General features: G+C 37.6%; 1 protein-coding gene and 1 pseudogene across 1 annotated transcript in view; one reads left to right on the top strand and one right to left on the bottom strand.

The window, feature by feature from the left end:
• The window catches only part of Lrif1 (ligand dependent nuclear receptor interacting factor 1), a 112,383-nt gene that overhangs the window by 63,551 nt on the left and 29,061 nt on the right, over window positions 1-19,771 (bottom strand). The window lies entirely within an intron of this gene.
• On the top strand, window positions 17,233-18,576 carry LOC116896400 (annotated as a pseudogene).

A 19,771-nucleotide genomic window follows, 5' to 3' on the forward strand; every position in this document is an offset into this window, starting at 1 on the left:
TAATAGAAGAGAAAGTGGGTAAAAGCCTGGAACACATGAGCACAGGGGAAAGTTTCCTGAACAAAACACTAAGGCTTATGCTCTAAGATCAACAATAGACAAATGGGAACTCAAAAAATTGCAAAGCTTCTGTAAGGCAAAGGATACTGTCAATAGGACAAAACAGCAATCAAGAGATTGGGAAAAGATCTTTACCAATCTTACATCCTATAGAGGGCTAATATCCAATGTATATGAAGAACTCAAGAAGTTGGACTACAGAGAATCAAATTACCCTTTTTAAAAAATGGGCTACAGAGCTAAACAAAGAATTCTCAGCTGAGGAATATCGAATGGCTAAGAAATACCCAAAGAAATGTTCAACATCATTAGTCATCAGGGAAATGCAAATCAAAACAACTCTGAGATTCCACCTCACATCAGTCAGAATGGCTAAGATCAAAAACTCAGGTGACAGCAGATGCTGGTGTGGATGTGGAGAAAGAAGAACAGTTCTCCATTACTGGTGAGACTGCTAGCTGGTATAACTACTCTGCAAATCAGTCTGGTGGTTTCTCAGAAAACTGTACATAGTATTACCTGAGGACTTGGCTATACCTCTCCTGGGCATATACCCAAAAGATGCTCAAACATATAACAAGGACACACAGTCCACTTTGTTTATAGCAGCCTTATTGACAATTAGCCAAAAGCTGGAAAGAACCCAGATGTCCTTCAACAGAGGAATAGATACAGAAAATGTGATACATTTACACAATGGAGTACTACTCAGCTATTAAAAACAATGACTTCATGAAATTCTTAGGCAAATGGATGGAACTTGAAAATATCCTGAGTGAGGTAACCCAATCACAAAAGAACACACATGGTATGCACTCACTGATAAGTGGATATTAGCCCAAAAGCTCAGAATACCCAAGATACAACTCACAAACCACATGAAGCTCAAGAAGGAAGACCAAAATGTTGATGTTTCAGACCTTCTTAGAGGGGGTACAAAAATACTCACAAGAGGAAATACAGAAAGAAAGTATGGAGCAGAGACTGAAAGGCCATCCAGAGGCTGCCTCACATAGGGATGCATTGAATATACAGCCACCAAACCCAGACAATATTGTGGATGCCAAGAAGTGCATGCAACAAATACAGAGGCGGATTCTCACAGCCAATCGTTAAACTGAAAACAGGGTCCCAAATGGAGAAATTAGAGAAAGGGCTGAGGTAGCTGAAGGGGTTTGCAACCCCATAAGATGAACACATTATTAACCAATCAGAGTCCCCAGATTTCCCAGAGACTAAACCACCATCTCAAGAGCACCCAGGAATGGACCTATGGCTCCAGCTGCCTATGTATCAGAGGATGGCTTTGTTGGGCATCAGTGGGAGGAAAGGCCCTGTCAAGGCTTGATGTCCCAGTGCAGGGGAATGACAGGGTGGGGAGGTGGGTGGGAATGGGTGGGTGGGTGAGGGAACATCCTTATAGAAGTGGGGGTGGAGATGGGATAGCAGCTTTCTGGAGGGGAAACTGGGAAAGGGAATAACATTTGAAATATAAATAAAAAACTATCCAATATAAAAAAGTGTGTGTGTGTGTGTGTGTGTGTGTGTGTGTGTGTGTGTGTGTGTGTGTGAAGATTACAAGATCAAAGGCCAGAAACATTTTCAACAAAATTAAAGCAGGAAACTTCCCTAACCTCAAGATGGCCATAAATATAAAAGAAGCCTAATGAACATCAAGTAGATTGGACCTGAAAATAAAATACTCCCACTATATAACAATCAAAACACTATATGTACATAAAAAGAAAGACTATTAAAACCTGTAAGGGGAATAGGCCAAGAGACATATAAAGACAAACATGAGAATTACACCAGACTTCTCAAGAGAGACACTAAAGGCTAGAAGATCTTGGCAGATGTTATGAAGAACCTAACTGACCACAGATGCCAGTCCAGGCTACAATATCCAGCAGAACTCTGAATCACCATAGATGGAGAAACCAAGATATTCCACTGACAAAACTAAACTTAAAACTTTCTACTAATCCAGCACTACAGAGGATACTAAAAGGAAAATTTCAACACAAGGGTAACTATACCCAAGAAAAACACAAGAAATAATCAATTATAACAAACCCAAAAGAGGACCTAAACACACAGACACAGACATCAAGATGTATTACAGCATGCAGCACACACACACACACACACACACACACACACACACACACACACACACACCACCACCACCCCCAACAACAGAAGCGGTAGCAGGGAAATAAGAATCATTGGTCTTCAATAATATCTCTCAAGATCAACACCTCAATTCCCTTAAAAAGAAACTAGCACAGACTGGATACAGCAACAGGAATCCTGTATTTTGCTGCATTCAAGAAGTACACCTAAGAAACAAAGATAGACACTACCTCAGAATATAGGGCTGGAAAAGTCTTCCAAGCAAATGCCCCCCCCAAAGAAAAAACAAGCTGGAGTAACCATTGTCATATAAAATAAAAAATTTTCAATTAAAACTAATCAAAAAAATAAATTTTCTTTGAAGTACACTTCATACTAATCAAGAAAAAAATCCCCAAGATGAAATCTCTATTCTGAACATCTCTGCCCCAAGTGCAAAGGCAACCACACACATAAAAGATACTTTACTAAAGTTGAAAACACACGTTGAAACTCACACAATAATAGCATGAGACTTTAACAGCCCACCCTCACTAATGGACAGGTCATTGACACAGAAACTAAACAGACACAATGAAACTAACAGGAGTTATGAACCAAATGGATTTAACAGATATCTACAGGAAATTGCACCCCCAAACAAAAGAACATGGCTTCTTCTCATCACTTCATGGAACCTTCCCCAAAAATGATCATATGATTGGACACAAAATAAACCTCAACAGATATAAGGAGATTGAAATAATCTATACATCCCTTCAGATCGCCACGGACTAAAGCTGGACTTTGACAGAAAACCCACGTACTCATGGAAACTGAACAATTTTCTTCTTAATGATAACTTGGTCAGAGAAGAAATAAGGAAGAAATTAAAGACTTTCTAGAATTTAATGAAATTGAAGGGACAGCATACCCAAACTCATACGACACAAAAACAGTGTTAAGAGGAAAACTTATAACATTAAGTGCTTTCATAAAGAAACTGGAGCAATCCAATACAAGCAACTTAACAGCAACTGAAAGTTCTGTAACAAAAAGAAGCCCATTACCCAAGAGGAGAATGAAGCAGAAAAGAGCCAAACTCAGGGTTAAAATCAACCAATTAGAAACAAAGAGACTGATACAATGAATTAACAAAAACCAAGGACTGATTCTTTTAGAAAATAAACAAGATAGACAAACCCTTAGTCACATTAACTGAAAGGCACAGAGACGGTATCCAAATTAACAAAACCAGAAAGGAAAAGGGAGCAGACACTGAGGAAATTAAAAAAATCATGATCCTACTAAGAAAGCTTATACTCAACAAAACTGGAAAATCTAGATAAAATGGATAATTTTCTAGACAGATACCACATACCAACATTAAATTGAGATCAGGTAAACTATGAAAACAGTCCCATAACCTCATGAAAGAAACGAGTTCATTAAAATCCTCCCCAACCAAAAAAGCCCAGGGACTAGATGGGTTTAGTACAGAATGATATTGACCTTCAAAAAAGACCTAATACCAATACTCTTCAAACTATTCCACAAAATATAAATAGAAGGAACACAACCTAACTCGTTCTTTGAAGCACAATCACACTTACACCTAAACCATACAAAGACCCTACAGAAAGAGTTTCAGACCAAATTCCCTTATGAATATTGCTGCAAAAATACTCAATAAAATTCTCAAAAACCAAAATCAAGAACACATCAAAACCATCATTCACAACGATAAAGTAGGCTTTATCCCAGGGGCGCTGGGATGGCTCACTATATGCAAATCCATCAACCTAGTAATCTACTATATAAATAAGCTGAAAAAGAAAAAAACTATGTTCATGTTATTAGATGTTGAAAAAATCTTTTGACCAAATCTAATGAACCCTTCATAAGTCTTGAGAGATTAGGAATTCATAGACATACCTAATAGAATAAAAGCAATATACAGAAACCAAAAGCCAACATCAATTAAACAAAGAGAACTTTGAATAAATCCCACTAAAATCAGAAATAAGACAAGGCTGCCCACTTTTCCCATATCTATTCAATAGAGTACTCAAACTTCTAGCTAGAGGAATTAGACAACAAAAGGAAATAAAGAGGATACACACTGGAAAGGAAAAATTCAAGGTATCACTATTTGTAGATGTATGATAGTATATATAAGTGACCCCCAAAATTCTATCAGGGATCTTACAGTTGATAAACAACTTCAGCAAAGTGGATATGTATAAAACTAACTAAAAAAATCAACAGCCTTCTTTGTATATAAATGATAAATGGTGTCAGAATAAAATTAGAGAAACAGCAATCTTTACAATAGCCATAAATAATATGAAATTTATTGGTGTAATTATAACCAAACAAGTGAAAGATATATATGACAAGAAATTCAAGTCCCTGAAGAAAGAAATTGAAGAAGACCTCAAAAATGGAAGGATATTTCATGATCAGTAGGATTAAGGTAATAAAACTTTACTAAAAGCAATCTACAGATTCAATGCAATCTGCATCAAATTCCAAAACAATTCTTCACAGACATGGAAAGAGCAATTCTCAACTTCACATGGAAAAACAAAAAAACCCAGGATATCAATAACTATTTTCAACAATAAAAGAACATTTGAATGAATCATTATCCCTGATCTCGAGCTGTACTACAGAGCATTAGTGATGAAAAGGAAAACAAAACAACACATGGTACTGATATAGAGACAAAGAGGTTGATCAGTGAAATAGATTTGAAGACCCAGAAATAAACCCACAAACCTATGGATAATTGATCAGTGATGAAGAATACAAAACCATACATTTATTTTAAAAAAGGATCTTTAACAATGTTGCTGGTCTAAATGGCCATATGCTTATAGAAGAATGCAAATTGATCCATATTTATCATTTTGCACAAAGCTCAAGTCCAAGTGGATCAAGGACCTCATTGTAAAACCAGGTACACTAAATCTATTGAAAGAGAAAGTAGGAAATAGCCTTGAATGCATTGGCACAGGGGAGAATTTCCTGAACAGAACACCAGTGACTCAGGGTCTAAAATCAACTGACAAATGGGACCTCATGAAACTGAATAGCTTCTGTACTAGTTCTACATAAAGACCAAGGTATACCACTACTGGGCATATACCCAAATGATGCTCCACCAGAGCAGAAGTACATGTGCTCCACTATATTCATAGCATTTTTATTTGTGATAGCTAAAAAGTGAAAACAACCCAGAGTTGTCCCTCAACCAAAGAATGGATACAAAAGATGTGGTTCATTTACACAATGAAATCCTATTCAGCTATTAAAAATAATGACAGGAATTGTGCAGGTAAATGAATGGAACTACAAAGTATTATCCTGAGTGAAGTAATAGATACTCAAAATGACATGCATGGTATGTACTCACCGATAAGTGGCTATTAGCTAAAAATTACAGAATATCCATGACCATAAGAAGTTTAACAAGAAGCAGGGCCCAAATGAGGATGCTTCAGTCCAACTTAGAAGGGGGAATACAATAATCATGGGAGGTAGAGTGAGGAACCTGGTTGGGAAAGGGGAGAAATAGGGGAAGGGGAAAAGGCATGAAGGTTCACTTAGGGGGAAAAACAGGAGAAAATCCCAGAGAGTCAGGAAAATGAGTGAAACAATTTGGCTGCTGGGGATGAAGGTGTGGTGGGAATGGGAGAACCTCTAAAAAGTCCCAGAGACTTGGAATGTGAGAGGCTCCTAGGACTCAATGAGGGTGACCATATCCAAAATGCCCAACAGTGGGGAGATGGAACTTAAAGAGATCACCTCCAGTAGTGAGACTGGTGCCCCAGTGAAAGGATGGGGTCACCAAACAAACTTCAAAAATTTTGACCCAGAATTGCTTCTGTCTGAAAGAAATTCAGGGAGAAAAATGAAGCAGAGACTGAAGGAAAGGCAGTTCAGTGACCAGCTGAACTTGGGATCCATCTCATGGGCAGGTAGCAAACTCTAACACTATTATTGATGCCATGTTGTATTTTCAGAGAGGACGACTGACTTGTTTGGCCCCAGTGAGAGAAGATGTGCCTAATCCTGTAGATTCCCTTGATGCCCCAGGGACAGAGATGTTCTGGGTGGGCACCCTCTCAGTGTTGAAGGGGAGGGATGATCGAGTGAAGAACTTGGGGAGGCAAGACTGGGAGGGGGCAACATTTTGGGATGTAAATAAATAAAATAATTAATTTTTAAAAAGAGATGTGGAAGAATACTTCATACTCATCAAAGGAAAATCCACCAAGATGACATCTCCATTCTGAACACACATGCCCCAAACACAAGGCCACTCACATTCATAAAGAAAAAAATTACTAAAGCTTAAACTGTACATCGATTCCCACACATTATTAGTGGGTCACTTCAACATCCAACTTTCACCAATTGACAGGTCATCCAGACAGAAACTAAACAGATAAAAATGAAATTAACAGAGGCTGTGAATCAAATGGACCTAATAAATACCTACAGAACATTTCATCCAAATACAAAGAATATAATTTATTAACACCTCATGGAACCATCTCCAAATTTGAACATATCTCGGTCACAAAGCAAGACTCAACATATATACAAAAATTGAAATATCACTCTGTACTCTATAAGACCACCTTGGATGGACTGCAACAACAACGGAAACAACAGAAAGCTTACATACTCATGGAAACTAAAGTATTTTCTACTCAATGACCATTGAGTCAGGGAAGAAATTAAACCTTTTCTAGAATTCAATGAGGATGAAGGCACAACATACCTAAACTTATGGGAAACAATGAAAGCAGTGCTAAGAGGAAAGATCATAGCACTCAATGAAAGTATTGGAGAGTTCTTATAATCCCAGTTTAAAAGTACACCTAAAAGGAATACGGAAAAAAGAGGTAAACTCACCCAAGAAAAGTAGACAACAGGAAATAATCAAAGTCAGGGCTGAAATTAATCAATTAGAAATAAAGATAAAATACAATGAATCAACAAAACCATGAGCAGGTTCTTTGAGAAAATCAACACGATAGACAAACCCTTAGACAAACTGACTAAAAGCAGAGAGAAAGTAACAAATTTAACAAAATATGAAATGCAAAGGGAGCCATAACAACAGACACTGAAGAAATTCAAATAATTAGGTTTTGCTTCAAAAGTGTGTACTCCAAAATATTGGAAAACCTAAAAGAAGTGTACAATTTTATTAACAGATATCACTTATCAAAGCAAAATGAATATTAGATAAACTAAATAATCCTATAACTCCTGATTAAATAGCAGCAGTCATTAAAGTTCTTCCAATGGAAAACCCCAGGGCCAGACAGTTTTAGTGCAGAATTCTACAAGACTTTCAAAGAAGAGCTAAAACCAATACTCCTCAAACTATTCCAAAAAAATAGCAGAAGGAACATTTCTAACTCATTCTGAGGCCACAGTCAACCTGATAGCTAAACCATGCAAAAACTCAATAATGAAAGAGAATTTCAGATCAATATGTTTTATAAACATTGATGTAAAAATAGTCAATAAAATGCTTGCAAACCAAATCCAAGAACACATCAAAGACATTATCCAACATGATCAAGTAGGTTCCATCCCAGGGATGCAGGCATGTTTCAGTATATGAAAATCCATCTATGTAATTAACAATATAAGCAAATGGAAAGAAAAAATCTTATTTGCCAAAGAAGTCTTTGACAAACTCCAATACCATTCATACTAAAAGTATTTGTGATATCAGGTACACAAGACATATACCTAAAAATAATGAAGGCAATATATAGCCACCCAATAGACAACATCAAATTAAATGGAGCGAAGCTTAAAGCAATTCTACTAAAATCACGGACAAGACAAAGCAGTCCACTCTTTCTCTCTCTCTCACATCAATATAGTACTTGAAGTCTAGCTAGAGCAAGAAGATATCTAAAGGAGATCTAGGAGATGGAAATTAGGAAGGAAGAAGTCAAAATATAGCTTTTTGTGGATGATATGATAATATACATGAGTGAACAAAAATTCTACCAATGAACTACCTTTGTAAACACTGTAGGTACAGTGTCAGGATACAAAGAAATTAGTATCCCTCCTATGTACAAACAATAAGTGGCCTGAGAAAGAATTTGGGAAATAATATACTTCAGAATAGCCACAAATAATACAAAATATCTTGGAGCAACTCCAATCAAGGAAGTAAAAGATCTGTAAGAGAAGAACTTCAAGTCTCTGAAGAAAGAAACCAAAGAAGATATCAGAAGATGGGAAGATTCTCCATGCTCATGGATCAGTAGAATTAACATAGTAAAAAATAGCCACCTTGCCGAAAGTAGTCTATACATTTAATGCAATCCCCATCAAAATTCCAACATAATTCTTTACAGACCTCGAAACAGCAATGATCACCTTCATATGCAAAAACAAAACACCCAAGATAGCTAAAACAATCCTGTACAATAAAAGAAATTCTGGAGGTACCACTGTCCCTAACTTCAAGCTATACTACAGAGTAATAATAATAAGTGCATGGTATTGGTATAGAAACAGACAAGTTAATCAATGAAGTAGTATTGAAGACCCAGAAATAAATCCACACATCTACAGAGACACTTGATTTTTTGGCAAAGAAATCAAAATAATACAGTGTTAAAGGAAAAGCACCTTCAACACATGGTGCTGGTCTAACTGAATGTCTGCATGCTCAAGAATGAAAATAAATCTATATTTATCACCCTGTACAAAAAACTCAAGTCCAAGAGGATCATGGACCTCAATATAAAAACCCAATACACTAAATCTCAGAGAATGGAAATTAGAGAATAGCTATGAATTTATTGGTACAGGAGACAACTTCTGAACAGAGAACCCATAGCTCAGGTAGTAAAAAAATTAGTAATTAATAAATGGGACCTCATGAACTTGAAAACTTCTGTAAAGCAAAGGATATAATATATATATATATATATATATATATATTCAAAACAAAACAACTAACAGAGTGGGAAAAGGTAATCAACCCTATATTTGACAAGGAGCTAACATCCAAAATATATAAAGAACTCAAAAAAGTTAGATACCAACAAGCCAAATAACTCAAAAAAATTGGGTTCAGAGCTACAGAATTTGCAACAAAGAATATCTAATGGCTGAGAAACACTTATAGAAATGTTCAAATCCTTAGTCATTAGGGATATGTAAATCAAAACAACTCTGAGATTCCACCTTATACCCATTAGAATGGCTAAGATCAAAAACTCAAGGGATAGCAAATGCTACAGAGGATGTGGCCCAAGGGGAACACTCCTTCATTGGTGGGTGTGCAAACTTGCACACCCTCTCTGGATATCAATTTGATGGTATCTCAGAAAATTGGGAATAGTCCTACCTCAAGACCCAGCCATACACTCCTGGGCATATATCCAATAGTTTCTCCACCACATTAGGACACTTCCTCAAGTATGTTCATAGCAGTTTTATTCATAATAGCCAGAAACTGGAAACAACCCTGATGTCCCTCAACTAGAGAATGGATAAAGAAAATGTGGCTCATTTACACGATGGAATACTACTCATCTATTAAAAACAAGGACATCATGAAATTTGCAGGCAAATGGATAGAACTAGAAAATATCATCCAGAATAAGGTAACCCAGAACCAAAAGGACATGCATGGTATGTACTCATTAATAAGTAGATATTAGGCATAAAGTACAGGACAACCACACTACAATCCACAGTTTTAAAGAAGTCAACTAACAAGGAGGGCCCAAACCAAAAAAATATACTATAGAAAACCTAAACAGATTAATCATGAGCAATGAGGTTAAAAAAAGGGATAGAATTTCAATAAAGTAACGGCGTACCTAGGTTTTACTACACTTTTAAGGAACTAACATCAGGGTTGGGACAGATCATCAGCTTGTCTGTTCCTCTGAAGACCCCACTGTCTGAAGGTCTCCCAAGATATCTGCTGCATGCAGGGAAACAGGGAAGGGATCCTCACAAACAATTGCAGCAGCTGGGAAACCCAACAAGACCAGCTGACTCAGGACTTGTCCCAAGCCCTTCTCCACTCAAACTACACCTCCTTTCCAGCCTGTACCTTCCACTAGGGTAGATCATCAGTTTTTTTGTTTGCTTGTTTGTTTTGTTTTCGCTCCTCTGAAGATCCCACAGTCTGAGGCCTCCCATGAGATCTGCTGCTCCAATGATATCACTGTCATGTATGACCCTCTGAAGACCTCACAGTCTGAGGCCTCCCAGGAGGTCTAGTATAGCCAGACAGGCATCCTAGGAGACCTGCAGCAATCCAGGGGCACAGGAGGCAGGTTTCAGATAGAGACACCCAGGGAAGTTAACACCAGAAATAACCAGATGGAGAGGCAAGTGTGAGAACATAAGCAACAGAAGCCAATATACTTTGGCATCATCAGTAACCAGTTCTCCCACCACAGTAAGCCCTGGATACCCCAACAAACCTGAAGACCAGGATGCTGACATAAAGTCCTATCTCATTAAGATAATAGAATCCTTTAAGGATGCTTCAAATAAATCATTGAAAGAAATAAATGAAAACACAGATAAATATGTATAAATCCTTAAAGAGGAAACAAATTAAACTCTTAAGGAAATATAGGAAAACACAATCAAACAGGTGAAGGAATTGAACAAACTGGTCCAACACCTAAAAATGTTAGTAGAAACAATGAAGAAAACACAAATGGAGGCAACCCTGGAAATGGAAAACCTAGGAAAGAGGTAGGAACTACAGACACAAACATAAACAACAGAATACAAGAAATAGAAGACAGAATTTCACAGTAAGGTAGCTTAGAAGATATTGACACTACTGTTAAAGAAAATTTGAAACATAAAAAGACTAATACAGAACATCTAGGAAATCCAGGACACAATTAAAACCAAATCTAATAACAATAAGCATAGAATAGAACTAAGAGTCCTAGCTAAAAGGACCAGAAAATATATTCAGCAAAATTATAGAAGAAAACACCCCAACCTAAAGAAAGAGATGGTCATACATGTACAAGAAGGCTATATAGAACACCAAATAGATAGCATCAGAAAATAAAATGCACTCGTCCGATAAAAATCAAAACACTAAATGAACAGAACAAAGACAGAATATTAAAAGTTGTAAGGGAACAGGGCCAACTAACATATAAAGACAGACCTATCAGAATTACACCAAACTTTTCAAAAGAGATTATAAAAGCCAGAAGAGCCTAGAGAGATGTCATGAAGACCCTTAGAGAACACAAATGCCAGGTCAGGCTACTATAAATGGCAATGTCTCAATCATTCAGTACAAAAACAAATTTAAATAATATTTATCTACCAACCTAACCCTACTGAGGATTCCAAAAGAAAAACTCCAACACAAGGAGGGGACTTACACTAAGGGAAAAAAGATGATAATCATCTTAAGCAAAAAGGAGAGAATCACATGCACATAATGCCACCTATAAAAACAAACATAATGAATTAATAATCATCTGTCTTTAATATCTCTAAATATCAACAGACTCAATTTCCCAAATGAAAAGAAATAGGCTAACAGACTGGATATGCAAGCAGGATTCAGCATTTTGCTGCATACAAGAAACACACCTCGACAACAAAGACAGTCACTACCTCAGATTTAAAGGCTGGAGAAAAGTCTTCCAAGCAAATGATTCCAAGAACCAAGCTGAAGTTGCCATCCTAACATCCGATAAAATAGAATTTCAACCAAAAGTTATCAAGTGCGATGGGGAAGAACACTTCATATTCATCAAAGAAAAAAATCCAACAAGAAAAAGTCTCAAATCTGAAAATCTATGGTGCAAGGGCACCAACATTCATAAAAAAAATTACTACAGCTCAGAACACAAATTGAACCCCACACAATCAGGGAAGACTTCAATACCTCATTCTTACCAATGGACAGGTCATTGAAATAGAAACTAAACAGAGACACAGTGAAACAAAGAGGTTATAAACCAAGTGGATTTAACAGATATACATAGAACATTTCATTCTAAAATAAAAGAAAATACCTTCTTCTCAGCACCTCATGGAACCTTATCCAAAACTGTCTATATAATTTGTCATAAAACAAGCCTCAACAGATGTAAGAGAACTGAAATAATCCCACACATCTTATCAAATCACCACAGACTAAGGCTAGACCTTAATAACAACAAAACATCAGAAAACCCAAATACCCATGGAAACTGAACAACTTCTCTATTCAGTGATAACCTGGTCCAGGAAGACATAATGAAATGAAAGACTTCCTGGAGTTCAATGAAAATGATGACACAACATAGTCAAACATATAGGACACAATGAAAGCAGTGCTAAGAGAAAACTTCATTCCTCTAAGCACCCTCAAAAAGAAATTGCACGGATCCTCCACTAGCAACTTAAAAGCACAACTGAAGAAAAAGATAAGATTGATGAAGCTAAAAAATCCGTGCTGAAAGCGACCGGATACAGATCTCTCCTGAGAGACACATCCAGAGCATGTCCAATATAGAGGTCAATGCTAGCAGCAAACCACCAAACTGAGAGCAGGACACCCTTGGGGGGAATTAGAGGAAGTATTGAAAGAGTTGAAGGAGCTTGCAACCCCATAAAAAACAACAATGCCAATGAACCAGAGCTTCCAGGGACTAAACCACTACTGAAAGACTATACATGGACTGACCCAAGGCTCCAACTGCATATGCAGCAGAGAATAGCCTTGTTGGGGCACCAGTAGAAGGGGAAGCCCTTGGTCCTGCCAAAGTTGGACGCCCAGTGCAGGGGAATATGGGGGGCAATAAGGGGGATGTATGGGGAGAATACCCATATGGGGGAGGGAATGGGGAGGGGATTGGGGCTTACAGACAGGAAACTGGGAAGAGGAATAACATTTGAAATGTAAGTAAAGAAATATATCTAATAAAAAATTTTAAAAAAGAAACCAGAAAAAAGAAATTAAAAAAATCATAAATAAAAATGGAGACATGACAACAGAAACTGAGGAAATTCAAATAAAATCATTAGATTCTACTACATAAGTCTATATTCAACACAATTGGATAATCTATGTGAAATGGATTACTTTCTAGATGTTAAAGAGCAGGTAAACCATCTAAAAGACCCATAGTCCCCTAGGAAACAGAAGAAGTCATTAAAAACCTCCCACTTAAAAAAAATACCAGGGCCAGATGGCTTTAGTGCAGAATTCTACCAGACCTTCAAAGATGAGCTAATAGCAACTCTTCAAAATTTCCATGAAAGAGAGACGGAATACTACCTAATTCTTTCTATGAAGTCACAATTGCTCTGATACCTAAACTACACAAAGACTCAACAAAGAAAGAGAACTTCAGACCAATTATATTTATTAACATTGATATAAAAATACTCAATAAAGATCTAGGAAACTGGGTCTAAGAATACATCAAAACCACCATTCACCATGATCAGGTATAACTCATCCCAGGGATGAAGGGATGGTTCAATATACAGAAATCCATAATGTAATCCACTATATAAACAAAAATCAAAGAAAAGAATTACATGATTATATCATTAGAAGCTGAAAAATCATTTGACAAAATATAACACTATTTAATGTTAAAATTATTGGAGAGATTAGGAATTCAAGGCCCATGCCTAAACATAATAAAAGCAATATACAGCAAACCAACAGTTAATATCAAATTAAATGGAGAGAAACTTGAAGCAATCCCACTCAAATCAATGACAAGACAAAGATGCCAAGTCTCCCAGTATCTACTAAATATAGTACTTGAAGTTCTAGCCTGTGCAGCAAGACAACAAACGGAGGTCAAGGATAGAAATTGCCAAATCAGTCAAGGTATCACTATTTGCAGATGATATAACAGTGTACATAAGCGATACCAAATATTCTACCAGAGAACTTCTACAGCTAATAAACAACTTCAGCAAAGTGGCCAGATAAAAAAATAACTCAAACAAATCAGTAGCCTTTCTTTACACAAATGATAAATGGGCCAAGGAAGAAAAATAGAAACAACACCCTTCACAACAGTCATAAATATTATAAAATATATTTGGAGTAACTCTAACCAAACAAGTGAAATAACTGTATGACACGAACTTTAAATCTCTCAAGAAAGAAACCAAAGAAGACTTCAAACTTGGAGAGCTCTCCAATGTTCATGGATTGGTAGGATTGAAAAAAAAAATGGCTATCTTACCAAATCAATCTTCAGATTCCCAACACAATTCTTCAAAAATGTGCAAAGAGTAATTCTCAATTGCACATGGAAAAACAAAAAAAAAAGTCCAGGATAGTGAAAACAGTTCTTAACAATAAAAGAACTTCTGGTGGAATCAGCATCCTTGACCTAAATGTATACTGCACAGAAATAGTGATAAAAACTGCATGGTTTTGGTTCAGTGGAATAGAATTAAAAACCCAGAAATAAAACCACAGACTTATGGATACTTGATCTTTGACAAAGAAGACAGAAATATATAATGGAAAAAAGAAAGCATCTCTAATAAATGGTGCTGGTTTAGTCAGTATTTAGAAAAATGAAAATAGATCCATATTTGTCACCTTGCACAAAGCCCGAGTCCAAGTGGTAAAAGGACATCAACATAAAACCAGACGCACTGAATCTATAAGTAAGGAAAATGGGAAAGAACCCTGAATATGCGAGTGGGTAGATTTCCTAATCAGAATTCCAATGGCTTAGGCTCTAAAATCAATATAGCTGTCTCCTGAGAGGTTCTGCCAGAGCATGACAAATACAGAAGTGAATGCTCTCAGCCAACCACTGAACTGAGAACGGGGTCCCCATTGGAGTTAGAAAAAGGATTGAAGAAGATGAAGGGATTTGCAACCATAAGAACAACAATACCAACCAACCAGAACTCCCAGGGACTAAACTACCACCAAAAGAGTACACATGGACAGACCCAAGGCTCCAGCTGCATATGTAGCAGAGGAGGTCCTTGTTGGGCACCAATGGTAGAAGCCCTTGTTCCTGCGAAGGCTGGACACCCCAGTGTAGAGGAATGTCAGGGTGGGGGGTGGGAAGGAGTGGGTGGATGGTTGGGGGAACATCTTCATAGAAGAAGGGGAAGTGGAAGGGGATAGTGGGTTTATGGACAGTAAAAGGGGAAAGGGTATAACATTTGAAATGTAAATAAGACAATGTCCAAAAAAATAAAGAAAGAATTTGGTTGCTAAACTCATCTACTTGTGGTTCTCAAAGTGCTGTTCAGGGAACCCAGAGCTCACCAGATCTTTTTAGGGGATATAAAAAAAAATAAAGCTATTTTCATGCTCAAAAAATGTGTTTGATAAAATTAAGAATTCATTCATATTAAAACCTCAGACTAACCTAATAATGAAACAATCATACTTTAATATAACAAATGGTATATATGACAAATAATGGCACCATAGTACAGGAAGAAGTTTAAAGCATTCTATTTAAAATCACCATCCTCCATCTCAAATTGTACAACAGAGTTGCAGTAATAAAAGCAGAATGATATTGGCATAAAATCAGATGTGTTCATCAATGGATCTACAATGAAGAACCACAGATAAATTCATATACATAAGGACACCCGTTATTTTACAATGAAGGAAAAAATATAAGCTGGGAAAAGAAATCAACTTCAATAAATGGTGTTGGTCAAACAGGACAGATTCACATAGAAAATTCAATTCTAAATAGAACAAACACCTCACGATAAGATCAGAATCCCATATCTGATAGAAGATAATAGGGGGAATAGTTGAACTAATTGACACAGGAAAGGACTTCCTAAACAGAATGCCAATAGCATCACTAGTGAAATCACTAGTGACAGTAATGGGTTATATCTAATTGAGTGTTGTCCAACAACACAGGCCTGAACAGATACAAGAAGATTAAAATAACAGCATTCATCCTATCAGATCATCACAAGCTAAGGCTGGTCTTCAAAAACGACAAAAACAACTGAAAGCCCACACACACATGGAAGTTGAACAATGCTTTACTCATTGATAACTTAGTCAAGAAGAAATAAAGAAATAAGAGTCGTTTTAGACTTTAATGAAAGCACAGCATACCAAAACTTATGGGACACAATGAAAGCAGTGCTAAGAGGAAAACTCACAGCTCTGAGTGCCTCCAAAAAGAAACTGGAGAGAGCATACACTAGCAGCTTGACAGCACACCTGAAAGCTCTGGAACAAAAAGAAGCAAATTCACCCAAGAGGAGTAGAGGCAGGAAATAATCAACCTCAGCACTGACATCAACCAAGCAGAAACAAAAAGACTATACAAAGAATCAACATAACCAGGAGCTGTTTCTTTGAGAAAATCAACAAGATAGATAAAGCCCTTCGCCAGACTAATCTGAGGGCACAGAGAGTGTATCCAAATTAAAAAAATCAGAAATGAAAAGGGAGACATAACAACAGAATCTGAGGAAATTTAACAAATTATCAGATCCTACTACAAAAGCCTACTATTCAAGAAAACTGGAAAATCTAGAGGAAACGGGCTATTTTCTAGACGGATACAAGGTACCAAAGTTAACTGAGGATGAGATAAACCATCTAAACAATCCCATAACTCCTAAAGAAACAGAAGCAGTCATTAAAGGTCTCCCAACCAAAAGAAAGCCCAGGACCAGATGAGGTCTAGTGCAGAATTCTATCAGACCTTCAAAGAAGATCTAATACCAATACTCTTTAGAGTATTCCACAAAATAGAAATAGAAGAAACACAACCCAATTCATTTTATGAAGCCACAATTATGCTTAGAGCTAAACTACATAAAGACCCAACATAGAAACAGAACTTCAGACCAATTTCTGTAAAGAATATTGATGTGGCTGCATCCCCATCCTCGGCATAGCCCGGCACAGAGCGAGCGAGCGGCTACTGGCCGGAGCCGGCAGGCGCAGTGCTGAGGCCTGGCCATGGCCACCACCAGCACCATGGGCTCCACCCTGCTGCAGCCCCTCAGCAAGGCTGTGCAGCTGCCCATCGATCAGATGTTGCTTTGTGTTTGCTTTGGGATACCTCTCAGTGTGTTAGATTACTAGAGTCTATATCTTTGATTATGGACAATATTCTGCTGATTTTTCAGGCCCAATGATGATCATTACGCAGAAGATCACTAGTTTGGCTTAGGAAATTCACGACGGGATGTTTCGAAAGGATGAAGAACTGAATCCATCGCAGAGGGGGTTAGCTGTGAGGCGCATGCCAAGTCTCCTGGAGTACATCAGTTATACCTGCAACTTCATGGGCATCCTGGCAGGCCCAATCTGCTCCTACAAAGACTACATTGCTTTCATCGAGAGCAGAGCATCCCACATGGCACAGTCAGGTGAAAATGGAAAAGAAGAACAGCATGGGAAAGCAGAGCCATCTCCAAACGCGGAAGTTATGGAGAAGCCCCTGGTCTGTGGATTCTCCTTGTTATTTCACTTGACCATCTCCTCATGCTACCTGTTGAGTACAACATCGATGAGCATTTCCAAGCCACCGCATCATGGCCGACCAAAGCCACCTATCTGTATGTCTCTCTCTTGGCTGCCAGACCTAAGTACTATTTTGCATGGACCTGAGCTGATGCCATTAACAATGCAGCAGGCTTCGGTTTCAGAGGATCCGACAAGAACGGAGTGGTTCGCTGGGACTTAATTCCAATTTGAGAATTCAGCAAATAGAGATGTCAACAAGTTTTAAGATGTTTCTCGATAATTGGAATATCCAGACTGCTCTTTGGCTGAAGAGGGTGTGTTATGAACGAGCAACCTTCAGTCCGACAATCCAGGCATTCTTTCTCTCCGCCATTTGGCATGGGGTCTACCCAGGACACTATCTGACATTTCTAACAGGAATGTTAATGATGTTAGCAGCTCGGGCTGTGAGAAATAACTTTAGGCATTACTTTGTTGAACCCCATCAACTTAAGTTATTTTATGACATCATAACGTGGGCGGCAACCCAAATAACAATAAGTTACACGGTTGTTCCGTCCGTGCTTCTCTCTATAAACCCATCGTTCATGTTTTACAGATTCTGGTATTACTGCCTCCACGTCTGTAGTATCTTGGTATTGCTGTTGCTGCCAGTGAAAAAGTCTCAAAGAAGAAAGAGCATACAGGAAAATGTTCAGCCCTCATGGGCTAAAAAGTTTGACGAAAGGGAAAATTCTCTGGGACAGAACAGTTTTTCCACGATGAATAATGTTTGCAATCAGAACCAGGACACTGGCACCAGACACTTGTCACTAACGCAGTGAGGGGGAGAGCACTGGAAGGCTGTTCCCGTCTGTGAACAGAAACCAGTCCTGACGCCTTTGCAGAGCCTTCTGTTTAAAGAAGAGAGAGAGACTAACTGGGTGGAATGGGACGGTCTTGGATAGGGGATTTCCTGTACACTAGATTGGGAATGGAATGAAACAACCCCTCCCATGCCATGTTCCTGTGGGTCACGCCCTATACAAAATCTTCCCATGTTTCAGCGGGGCGCTCTGACCTCAGCCCTCAAGGTCATAGGTGTACCCTGTTGCCGAATATACACTGCGTATCCCAAGGCACTGAAGAGGTGGAAAAATAATCATGTCAATCTGTATGATTAACTTTTTCCAAATGAATGTCTTGCCTTAAATCCTCTGTTTCCTAAACTGTTGTTCCTGGATGGTGTTTTCAAGAGTAATATGGTGAGGAGACAGTTTCAATATTTGATATGGTGTGCTGCAGAGAGGATTGAGGGGGAGTCTAAAGCCGGATATTGAAGATTCTGGGTACTTAGAAAATGCAATAAACATCTCAGTATTAAAAAAAGAATATTGATGTAAAAATAATAAAATTTTCGCAAACTGAATCGAAGAACACATCAAAACTATCATCCATCATGATCAGGTAGGCTTCATCTCAGTGATGCAGGGATGGTTCAGTATATGGAAATCCTTCAACATAATCCACTATATATAAATTCTCAAAGAAAAAAACTACACGATCATCTCATTAGATGCTGTGAAAGCATTTGACAAAATTCAACACCCCTTTAAGATAAAAGTCTTGGACAGATCAGGAATACCTAAACATAGTAAAAGTAATGTATAGCAACCCAGTAGTCAACATTAAACTAAGTGGAGACAAACTTGAAGTCCAACTAAAATGGGGGACTAGACAAAGCTGCCCACTCTCTACCTATCTAGTTAATATAATACTTGAAGTTTTAGCCAGAGCATATTAGACAATAAAAGGTCAAAGGGATACAAATTGGACAGGAAGAAGTCAAAATATCACTGTCAGTAGATAATATGATAGTATACTTAAGTGACTCCAAAAATTCCAACAGAGAATATCCTAAATGTAATAAACAACTTCAGCAGAGTGGCTGGATATAAAATTAACTCCAACAAATCAATAGCTTTTCTTTATTAAAAAAATAACAGGCTGAGAAAGAAATTAGGGAAATGACACCCTTCACAATAGCCACAAATAATATTAAATACATTGGTGTGCCTCTAACCAAGGAAATAATGATCTGTATGACAAGAACTTTAAGTC

This window comes from Rattus rattus, chromosome 3 (genome assembly GCF_011064425.1).
Source record: "Rattus rattus isolate New Zealand chromosome 3, Rrattus_CSIRO_v1, whole genome shotgun sequence".
Taxonomy (NCBI): domain Eukaryota; kingdom Metazoa; phylum Chordata; class Mammalia; order Rodentia; family Muridae; genus Rattus; species Rattus rattus.